Below are 12598 nucleotides of genomic sequence, written 5' to 3'. Positions count from 1 at the left end.
AATCATTGCCAACCACTCATTCCTACTTTCTTGTTCCACTTTAAAGGTATGACTCTCTCTCCTAATCACTTTCTCACTCATCTTTTCTCTATTTTATTGTTGGGACCATGGCCAAGGTGCTGCAACCTTGCATACACCTTGCCATGAACCTTCTAAACCCCATACAATGATGTTTTCACCGATATGACTATGATTGATTCACCTCATGATCATTGACTACACATTTCCATGATTTATTGCTTACCAACTTGCTTTATTTACCAAAACCGAGATGAAGCTCATGATTAACCTAATCTATACCTTGCATATGTACTCCATGTTACTTCTAAACGATTCCCTACCTAATCCCCCATGTTTTCCCCTAATTTGCATTGAGATATAGCCAATGCCATGATCTACAACTCTTAACCTTAATATGTCAATTTGGGGATTTCCAAATGGACCATTGGATTATGAAAGTTTCTTGATAATTAGTGTCCCCATGTTGTGCTTAGACTATCCTCCAAGTTTCATGTCAATCCGAGACCCGGAAGACCAAATCCGGGCAAGAATCCGAAAAGCCCCTTGCCGTCTCGGAATTGATTTGGTCGATACTATCGACCAAATGTATCGACCAATAGAGTTGCCGTCAGAACTTTTGCCCGCTTCGATTCGTTTGATCTCCGATTGTTCCGATTTCTCTCTAACCTTTCATATATGCTTGTTTAGGACTTTAAGACTATTTGGGCCACTCGCTTGTGATCTTGGACCATTCTCTTCTCCGATTCAAGGTAAGGATAGTTATCGATGTAATTACCTAGGATATGGAAATCTTGACTTGGTATTCCTAACCTAGTAAATATAGTTTCTATTTCATATTCTTATCGTGTTAGACTTGCTACATATGTCTTTTAACAGTAGCTTTGTGTTTACATTATATTACTTCAATGTTTTATCATGTTTATCAATTTCAATATATGATGACTTATGTCAATGTCATGAATTGAATGTTTATTATGACGTTGTATCTTGTGAACTGATATGATAAACTTGGGCATGTGATTGCTTAAGTATAACTTGGGATTGAGGGGTACCCACGGTGCTCGCCTTGGACATCGGAGGGAATAGTATGGGATGTTCTCCGAAGGTGTCCATTGACGCTTTCCGGGTTATTGAATGACATGCATATGATTTGTCTAGATGTATGGCTAGGATGTCCCTATCATATCAGACCCGATTCGGAAGGGCATTGAGACCGAACAACCCGTGGTAGTAGTGTGGATTTGTGGGCGCCAAGACCGGTATCCACTCCGTGAGAGGACATAAATTGCATTACGGTTACCCGAAAGGGGCCATTTATTGGTAGGGTTACAAATGGCTAGACTTGGGCTCACGGGCACTCAAGACCGGTGAAATGATCCGTGAGAGGGACGGAGAGCTCCCGTTACCATTTGTGGATGACCAATAGGGTTGATGAGTCCGGTGAGTAATATCCGTGACTCTAGTGTGAAGGATACCGGAAAGGATCCCGAGAGGGGAGGAATGGAAGTATCTGGAACTGGCATGATATGATTAAGTAGATGACTTGCATTGGGCTAGGCTATACCCGACATGCGCCAATACTTAGACCAAACGGTGATGTGAGAGAGCGGTGACCGAAACCCCAACCATGGATTTGTCCGAGAGGGATGCGGACCCCATTCCCCCGGTGATGAGTGACTCATGTCTACCATAGATGATCAGCATACTTAGAATAAAGTCATATTGCATTATATGCCTCATATCATCTCGCATCATTTTATGATTATCTTGTGGTTTATGTGTGGTGGGATAACTTCCTTGCCGAGTTCTTTTGAACTCATTCCCTCGTTGCAATATTTTGTTAGGCTATTCTCGGTGATTACTCCGATGGCACCCCCCGAGGCGGACCCAGATACCTCATACTACCATCCGGAGGCTGGCTACGTTGAAGACTTCGGTGACCATACCGAAGAAGATTACCGGCGACCGGGTTAGCCCCGGAGTTGTATGGGAGCAGCCATGTTGGGTCTCCATGGTCCTCAACTTTGAAGAAGATATATTTATTATGGAGGAGACTTATGAGTAGTTACCCCTTCTTTTGTGACAGTATACTTAGAAGAATTGTAATAACTTTAACTTACCTTTATAACTTGAGACTTGTACTTAACTAAATTTTGACCCACTCGTTTGGTGAAGGAGTGGATTCCGCCCACTGCCTTCTTAATTTATCTGATTTGATATTTATTTCCGCACTCTGATTATGTCTGACACCTTATTTCTGAATTCCATGATCATTCATTGTTAGTTTATGATTATTATCTGTTCATGATTGTATTATCGTCGATGTGGATTATGTGGTCCCTGAACTATGGATCTTCGGGGCTGTGGATCACATCCCGAGTATGCCAGATAGGGTACCGGCTGGGTGGATGTGACAAGCATAATCCAAAAACAAGTTAATTACAAGATCCAAGGTTCCACAAATACACCAGGGGAATGGGGCACTATGCTAGGGTTTCTTCTATACTAATGGTAGTCTCCTCAACAGTATGGATGAAGTAAACCCAACGCTGCCGCTCCCGCACAACTGTGGGGCTAACCCTGGTGCGGATAGTAATCCTCCTCGGCTCCAATATACGGATCCTCACCGACGCCACTACCCGGAGGGTAGTATGTGGAATCATAGTCCGCCTCATAGGAGGTGCCATCGTAATCTTCGGTACCTGGAATGTAATCTAAGACATTTGCACAAAAAGGAATGAGTTCGAAAAACTCAGCAAGGAAGTTATTCCATAATTAGAAATCATACACATTCAGAACATATAATAATGCAATGCGATATGGAACATATGATGCAGATATGAGCCTAAATCTATGAATGCTAGTCTCTAGGGTAGACATGCTTTAAGTCATAGCACCGTACTTCTCTGGGTCATCAGTCACTCTCCCATTTCCATATCTTGGGAATGCCGGGGAAGATCGGTAAAGTCATCAAAAAGCCGTGGTAAGGGGATCGGTCACCACTCTCTCACATCACCATTTGGTCAAGTACTGGCGCATGTCACAGTAAAGCCTAGCCCAATGTAAGTCATCTACTCGATCGGTCAAGTCAGATTCAGATACGTCCATTCCTCGCCCCCGGCGATCCTTTCCGGTATCCTTCACACTAGAGTCAGCGAAATCCCGGATTTCGGACTCATCAACCCTATTGGTCATCCACATATAGTAAACGGGAAGCTCTCACGTCCTCTCACGGATTGGTTACCGGTCTTGAGCGCCCGTGAGCCCAAGTCTATCCATATGCAACTCTACCAATAAATGGCCCCTTTCAGGTATCCGTAGCATGGTTTATGTCCCCTACCGGATTGGCTACCGGCCTAGAGCGCCCATCCAACCATACACTACCACGGGTTGTTCGGTCTCAATGCCCTTCCGATTCGGGTCTGACACGACAAGGATGAACCTAGCCACACAACTAGACAATCCTATGTATGTCATCCAATAACTCGGGAGGGTGTCGATAGGCACCATCGGAGAACATCACATACTATTCCCTCCGATGCCCAAGGACAGAAGTGTCAGTAGGACACCCCCCAAATCCCAAGTCATACGTAAGCAATCACACATCCAATCTCATCATTTCTCATGCATCCAATGCATATTCATAATAGTAATCAAATCATGATATTGAAACGAATCATTATAAACATAAGAAAATCAAAATGATAAAGTAACACAACAAGAGTATAAAGATTTAAATGCTACTATTCTAACACATATGTAACATTCTCATAATGATTGAAAGGAAATTTAGGGATTTCATTCTTTAAATAAAGCACAGTTCAATATTTGATGACTTATATGTTTATGGATATAACCATCCTTACCTTGGATGAATTGATGATGAATTGAGAATACCAAGAATAGTCCAATAGAATTGTTAAGGCCCTAAACAAACATCGATAATAAGTTAGAAAAGAAGTAGGGAAGATCGGATTTCATTTGGGTCAAAACTGACCAAGGTTGCTGTCAGCAACAACTTTGGTCGATGGTCTTGGTCGATGGTATCGACCAAAAGGATCGACCAAAATTGTCTTCAGGACAAAATAATGGATTTTGGGGATTTTGGTCCGAAATGAGTCTTCCGGTGTCCGGATCAATTTGAAACTTGGAGGCATACTTAACAACAGTAGTAGGACACTATAAATCAAGGAATTAACCCAATCCAATGGTCTAATTAAAAAGCCCCAATTTGAGCTATCAAGTTCAAGTGATAAACATCATGGCATGAGTTGGAATTGATTGCATTGATGAGGAATAGCATGCAATAGTTAGAGGAACTAATAGAAATTCGATTGGAATCATATGGCAATGTTAAACATGAACATAATACACTCTATAGCTTAGTTTGATATCAAATGGCATGATGTTAATAGGTAAATCATGGAATACATATGCTAGGCATGAGATAGAAGCATAGCATCAATGAATAGCTAAGGAAATCATGGATTGAACATGAGTAGGCACTTGGAGTGGTGGTTGCAAGGTTGCAGCACCATTCCCAATGTCTCATCAGCAAGGTGACAATAGAAAAGAGTAGAAAATGGTAGGGTAGAGAGTGGAGGAGTCATACCTTAGTGTGGAAGATGAAGACAAGAATCAATGATAAACTAAGTGTCTTTGATGAGGTACCCTTCACACTAACCAAGGAGCTGCTTTGGGAAGCTCTCCCCACGTTCCCAGGTGAGAAAATGATTGCACAAGGCACAAGGATCGAGGTTATATTAAATAGAAAAGGAATATTCCATGGAATCATTAACTTGGCAGACTTGGATATTTTGGTCAATGGTCCTTGGTCGATGGTATCGACCAAAAAGATCGACCAAAATATTTCCAGCAGAAAACTCAGGTTTAGAACAGCAACTTCAAGTAGGGATTTGAAAGGCTATACAAGGTAAAATTGAGTGAGGTTTTCTTCTACAATTCAATCAAGAAGTCTAGTTTCGGGGAATACCTTCGGATTGTGCACAGGAGGTCATTTGGTACATCAACCATATTAATCTTCTCCGATGCACAGACTTTCCTTAAACACTGACAATGCATTTAAGCAAGGGGTATCATTGTCAATGTCCATGGGCTCGGTCTCCGAATCATGATCATCAATCAGAATGGTCCATAAATCTCTTCTTCCACCGCTTCGGGTCTTCGGACCTGAATACAACAGTGGATCCGGGTCAGGGTCAAGGTTAGAATAGGGCTGGATATTACAGAGGGTCAGGCTGATAACTAATTTCATCTATAATCATAGTGTTGCTCTAGATATGATGAGACGAGCATGCGAGGGTGAGTTAGTGCGACCCAGTCTGATGAGATTCTCCACGAATTTCGTGACCCTTAGCAATATTTAGGAGAGGAAGGTGGGCCTCAGATCTATGCTTGAATTAGAGGAGTGGTTCTCATGGGTTGGATTCAAGTAAGTACTTTTTTTTCCCCTCTACTATTTGATTTAATAAGTTCTTATACATTTATACTATGAATATCTAGTATGTAGTATTTATTACTGACTTAATGTGTTTGTGATAATTTAGTACAAGTAGTAGGCGGACATTGCAGATGACGATCTCATCTGATGAGTTTTGGAGGAATGTGACTATTGTGTTGGAGACCTTGGATCCCATAATCAAGGTCTAGTGTATAGTTGACTCCTCCCTGAGGGGACCCACTATGCCCCACATTTATGCAGCCCTTGAGTGCATGAAAAAAGCCATTCAAAGAGCTAACACCAGAGGTCACACCGCTTACCTAATATTGTGCATGCTAGGTAGACCTCTCATCTAATGCATCCGATTTGGGTTATTAATTTGTATTGTAGACTTGCAGTAGATATTAGTAATTCATTTAATGACTTGTCTAAGTCTCTAATTGTGAGTTTGTGAATTGTGCAGCATATTATCTTAATCCCAAATATCAGTATAACAAAATTTTGGGGGTTAAGGTCAGACCTGCTTAATGCCGTCATGCAGGTTATCTCGAAGTTGGAGCCGTGCCCAGTGGTCCAGTCAAATTGCCACATGGAGGTTAGAACTTAGTACTTGTTTTTTATTTGTGAAAGAATTTATCTAATTATCAATACAAATGATTGTAGATAAAGATGTTTAGGGATGCATTGGGGGTCTTTGGTTCAAATGCTACTATCCATAATTGACAAAATTATGATCCATGTTAGATGCATGATTATTACTATTTACATATAACGATATAAGTAGGATTTTTCATTAAGCATTAAAGTATTAACTTAATTTGTTTGTGATAATGCAGCTGAGTGGTGGGTTTTGTATGGGGGCGATGTAGAGAACCTCTAGAGAGTTGCAGTGAAGATCCTCTCCCAAACTTACTCTACCTCTAAGTGCGAGAAGAATTGGAGTACATTTAACATGATTCACTCCAAGAGGAGGAACAGGTTGGGAAGTTAGTGCCTGAATGACCTCGTGTATTGCCACTACAACATGAGGTTGAAGATAGAGCATGCCAAGATACATGCTAACCGTAACATGGATAAGAACATCCACCTCAACGATATCTTCGAGGTCACTGTAGATGAGTAATATGCCCTCACAGATTGGTTGTTGGAAGGGGTGGGCCAATATTAAACTACCTGGAGGTAAGCCAGATCCAATCATTGCTCATGTTGCGAGAGTTAATGTAGATGAGTACATAGCATCTCGAGAGGGGCAGACACATGCACAGGCGGCTGCCGCCACTATGGATGAGGATTGGATGGTGGAGCCTGGTATGCATGAGGATGATCCATATGACACCCTTGATTCTAGTCCTAGTCAAACTTGGAGGGATGATGATGATGACAACGATGGTCTTAGTGGTGGTGGAGGAATACATGAGCGATTACATGTTTCATTACAAGAGACACAACATCCCCCAGAGAGATACACTAGAGAGACTTAGTACACTCAGTATGACAATTATGGTGGTGAGCTTTATTGTGGTAGTCCTACAAGCTACACTTGTTTAAGGAGGGGGGAGGGGGTCATGGGGGGTGGGGGTGGGGGAGAAGCTGCAACACATGTATGGCAATGGGTTATAGTGACAATACTCGATCCTATGGCTCAAACGGCAATTTCGATCCGACAGGCAGTTTGTTGGTAGCAATGGGGTCCATGAGCTTGGAGGAGTCTGGAGGCTCCACATCTGTTTATAGCTATAGGGCTTATGGTTATGGTGTCCCTACCGCTTATGGACATGACGATACATACCCATCTTCTAAGAGTTCGCATTACTATGGGTATAATGATTGATCATCCATGAGCTTGGGTTCACAAGACAACAACAAATCTACTTATAGGGTTTATGATGATTGGGATCATCATCATCATAGTGTCTTGATTATGTCTCCCATAGGCTCAGAGACAACTGCTAGGTTGGAGACAGTATACCACTATCATTTGGATGTAACCCTACCATCATATGAACTAACACCAGCACCACAGCACACTAAGGTTTCTTGACTCTCTTCTATATCTCTATTCACATTCCCCCTTGATTGGAGTAGTTTTCCATCCATAGATGGTGCTAATTACAAAGCTCTGGTTTCTTTGTACGTCAACAACAATCAACATAAAATGACATGGAGTGACTTTAAAAAAATAATGAAGGAAAAGTTCATACTTGTAGCCTTTGGGCCTTGTACCACCGTATCACAGGGCACACAGCAGATGGATCCACCAAGACATAATACTTGGTATTGACATGATACATGTGGAGCCAGCATATGTATATACTTAGTTGTATTTGTATACTAATATTTTATAATGATGTTTATTATCTTTGTACATATTTATTTTGGTTTAATGATTTAAAATAATGTTATAGAATTATAATTTTACCCATATACAGTCGTGTAAATTAAACGGCATTCAGATGGGTCAATTGAGTGCTATAAAGCGCGTTTGGTGGCAAAGGGTTATACTCAAATTGAGGGGGTTGATTACCATGAGACATTTGCCCAAGTTGCTAAGTTGGTTACTATCAGAACACTTCTTGCCATTGCTGCCATCAAAGGATGGTCCTTGCATCAATTGGATGTGAACAATGCTTTTCTCCATGGCGATCTTGATGAAGAGGTATATATGACACTTCCACCTGGTTATCATCGAAAGGGGGAGAAATTGGTTTGTTGCTTGCACAAATCATTATATGGGCTTAAGCAGGCATCCCGTAATTGGTTTTCCAAGCTTTCTGGTGCCCTTATTGATATTGGATATACATAATCTAAGGCAGATTACTCTCTATTTCTCTACTTATAGAGTCTTCATCTACCTTTGTACTTGTTTATGTTGATGACATTTTAATTGTTGGGTCTGACACAACTGTGATTTCCAACTTAAAATCACTTCTTCAACAACGTTTCCGAATTAAAGATCTTGGATTACTTAAATATTTCCTTGGTCTCGAGGTGGCACGTTCCAAGAAAGGTATTTTCATCAACCAATGAAAATACACATTGGACATCTTAACTGATGTTGGTTTCACAGGTGCTAATTCGACTCAATTTCCAATAGAACAACACCTCAAGTTAACTACTTCTGATGGTGATCCCTTACTTGATCCAACACCATACCGTCGGTTATTGGGAAGACTTATTTATCTCACAATTACTCGTCCAGATATTGTTCACACTGTGAATGTTCTTAGTCAATTCATGCATGAGCCTCGTAAACCTCATATGGATGCTGCTAATCGTTTACTTCGTTACCTCCATGGCACTCCAGAACAAGGGATTCTTTTATCTGCTAATAGTGAGTTATCTCTTCGTGCTTATTGTGACTCAGATTGGGCAAGTTGCCCTATGACTCGAAGATCTACCACTGGATATTGTGTGTTTCTTGGTTCTAGCCCTTTATCTTGGAAATCTAAAAAACAAGCTACTGTGTCCCGCTCATCTGCTGAGGCTGAATATCATGCTATGGCTGTCACTACTTGTGAACTCATGTGGTTAAGTTACATTGCTAAAAGATCTTGGCGTCATGGTCCCTCGACCAATACCTTTATTTTGTGACAATCAAGCTGCTTTACATATTGCTGCGAACCCAGTCTTTCACGAGCGCACCAAGCACATTGAGATTGATTGTCATGTGGTTCGTGATCAGGTTCGACATGGTCTTATTCAACCCACCTTCACCACTAGTGCTGCTCAAGTTGCACATTTTCACCAAGGCCCTTGGAAAAGATTTATTTCTCAGTCATAGAGGCAAGTTGGGAGTTCTTGACATTCACTCTCCAACTTGAGGGGGAGTATTAGGCGTGATAAGGATGATTTCTCATCCTTTCCCTAATTGTCTCTAATTTGAATTCTTTCCATATCATTTCATCATCTCATTTGAATTCCTTCCATTCATCATTCTTTACATTTAAATTCTTTCCATACCATCTCATCCTTCCATTTCATCTTTTTTTTTTTGGTTAAACATCCTTCCATTTCATCAATATCCTAATTTGGCTTTGGCTTGATTAGGTTTCTATAGTAAATCATTTCCATACAAACATTTCCATGTATTATATTTCCATACAAACATTTTCATGTATTGTATTTCTATGTTTTATATATTTCTTTTATTGTTCATAGTTACCTAACAGCATGGGATGTATGCTGCCTATACATTTGAGGTTCTCTCATATGAAATAATTCAACAATTTTTCCCATTGAGATTGTTTCTTAATAGGTATGTGCCGATCGAGAACACCAATTTGGGCGAGGTTTTAGGAAATACCTGCACTCCCCTGTATTTATTGGCATCAAATTAGTGTAGACACCAAATTTGGGTCCAAAATGACCAAAAATACTCCCCAAAATGGGGGTTGAATTTGCCGAAATCAAGCCCGAAATTTCGCCAGTTTAAATATATAAGTGACATCCATTGCCATTAGGAAATCAAAGTTAAATGCAAAATTTCACCGGTTTGCCTGGTTTGCCAGGTAGCAAACAGGCAAAATTTCGCGCTTAACTTTGATTTCCTAATGGCAATGGATGTCACTTATATATTTTTTCCCTATAGGGTTGAGTAACTCAAGGAGTGTCATTAATTTTAGGAAATAACTCGATGGGTGACACTTGGAAACTTCCCTTTTTTTGGAATCATAATTTTATATAGGGAGGGGAGAATAATAGCAAACTTATAAGAAGGTGCATGTATTTTATTCAATTAGATTAGGTTTTGAAATCAAGATTTAAGTGACATTAAGATGGTATGGTTTGGTTTAGTATTTGGTTTGACTGTCTGGTCAAAAGAGTTTAAGATTGTGTTGGAGCCTGATCTTCCCCACCCAACTAGCCCCAAATCTTATCCATAATTGACCATTAGTAGAAAAGGAAAGGGGTCCAACTTTATATTAACCCAATATTCTTTTTGATGGTTCAAACTTAGCTACCCATGAAGATACAAGTCTAAGAAAGAAAAAAAAAAACCAAATATAACGGACACCTCAACCTCCCAAGCTCCTGTAGCAAAACCTACTTTATAACAAATATTGAAGGAAAGCATTTCCTTTTTCATTTTCTTATATGTTTCCTAGTTCCTTTTTTCATTCTTTACCCACTCCCAAAGCATTTGCATAAGGGTAGTTTTTCTTTTTATGGTAATGTAAACATTAAATTAGTTAACATTCTCATGCCTTTTCAACCAAAATTAACACATAAAGTGGAATATTCAAAAAGGCTTTTACCCTTAAAAGAAGTTTTTCATAACTTGCTCTTACATCATAATGGATGAGATTTGTTCTTTGTAACTTTTAAATGATGTGATTATCTCGAATTTCAAAAAAGAAAAAAATTAAGTCAAAATTTAATTAAAAAAGTTTTTTATTGAGTCACCATGATGGACATAGATACTTTCATGAATATTCTTGATGTATGATTAGATTTCACTGGTTGATGCTTAATTAAATGACTTAGGATTCTATTAGTTTACACTTTAGTCGTCATAGTCATCGTTACTATCATCAATTGACTAAATTTTGTGGAAAAAAATAAGATAAAAATATGAGTCAAAAGTTACTTATGATGTTAATATCGTCCAATTAGCTTAATCCAATTGATTTGATATTACCCTATAAATTTAGCATGGGGACCATGACTAGTAGGATTTAATCTTAGTTATTTTTGTGGTAACCCATCTATGAGAATCATTTTTTTAAAGCTTATTTTAATAAAAATAAAAAAAGCAACAAAACAAAGTTTTTTTTTAGTTTTAAATTAGGTAACACTACTCTTCTTAAGCATGCCACATCTTTTTCACATGTCATATACTATTTCCAGTGGAAGTCTCTCTCATGCCATTTTAGAAGTCAATCCATGGTATGGTTGGATGATCTACTTGGGTTGGTTCAAATTTTGCGTTGGATTTCAACATTGAATCACTTTTGATTTGTATGTAGTCTTACTTTATTGAAAACTTTTGATTCGTACATAGTACAAAATTATGTATTTTCAACATTTGGAAAAAGATAAAAAAATCGTTTCTTATACATGTTCATGTCCATCCAATATAGAAAGTACAACCATGTCTATATCTCTTCCCCATACTATATTATATGAATTATAATTTATTGACGTATTATAAGATAATATTTGTATAATTTTTTCATGTTTTCATATTGTATAAAATTTATTAGATGATTCGGTTTATTCTGATCAATTGCAAACCCGGTTCATATTTAAGATTCTGATTTCATTCCGGTCCAGCTAGTTCATGCTTGTGTTTTCAAAAGAATATTCCAGAATTCTAATAGAAGAGTCAACCACATTGACAACCCAATTCAAAGACCTCGATCCTACGGCTAAACTTAAAGGCACGACCACTTGTACATTCAACGGCTCAGATCGATCACCACGTGTTGTAGATTCCGCATGACCGAGAAAATGAAATTGTCGTTGCCAGCTGGATGGGTCGTTTGGTTCCTCTCTTTTAAACCTTTTTCTCGTTGGGAGGGCATTTACGACACGTGATCAGAAATAAATATCTGATTTCTTTTTTGGCATTTTCAATTATAGGAAAAAAAAGAAAGAAAGTAAAATGAGATCTCTAGGGAAAAGCAAAAAAGTTAGATCGTACGGTGGATTTTATTGCTTAGCTGGAAGTAGCGGAGTACAGCTGGCAAGTACGACTGGAGTATACGCCGCTACCGTCGCCGTTCGCCTGTCGAGAACAGTAGCCGCGCTGTCTCGAATATAATAGCAATTCATCAACACATGTAAAGTAATAAAATTTTTTCCTCTCCATTTATTCTTTTGACTTCTACTGTCCTTATCTTTTCCTTTAATACCATATAGGTACTCAATAGCTTTCGCTTTTTATTAGTTGACCAAATACTCAAATTTTAAACTCCCCCTTGGACTAATAACCCTAGGGTCCCTTACCTAGCTAGTCAAATTACTAGACTACCCTTATCAAACACGTTAAACTCCAAACGTGTTAAAGAATGTTTCCATTCTATAACATAAATTAATTATTACTTATAATCAAAGTTTTTAAAGTATCCCACTCTTATCTAAAAAAAAAAAAGGAGTTTAAGGTATCTCGTATTA

Source organism: Hakea prostrata, chromosome 10, assembly GCF_041222555.1.
Source record: "Hakea prostrata isolate BN-2017 chromosome 10, UWA_Hpros_2, whole genome shotgun sequence".
NCBI classification, from domain to species: Eukaryota; Viridiplantae; Streptophyta; class Magnoliopsida; order Proteales; family Proteaceae; genus Hakea; species Hakea prostrata.
Note: the sequence above shows the minus strand (reverse complement) of the source record.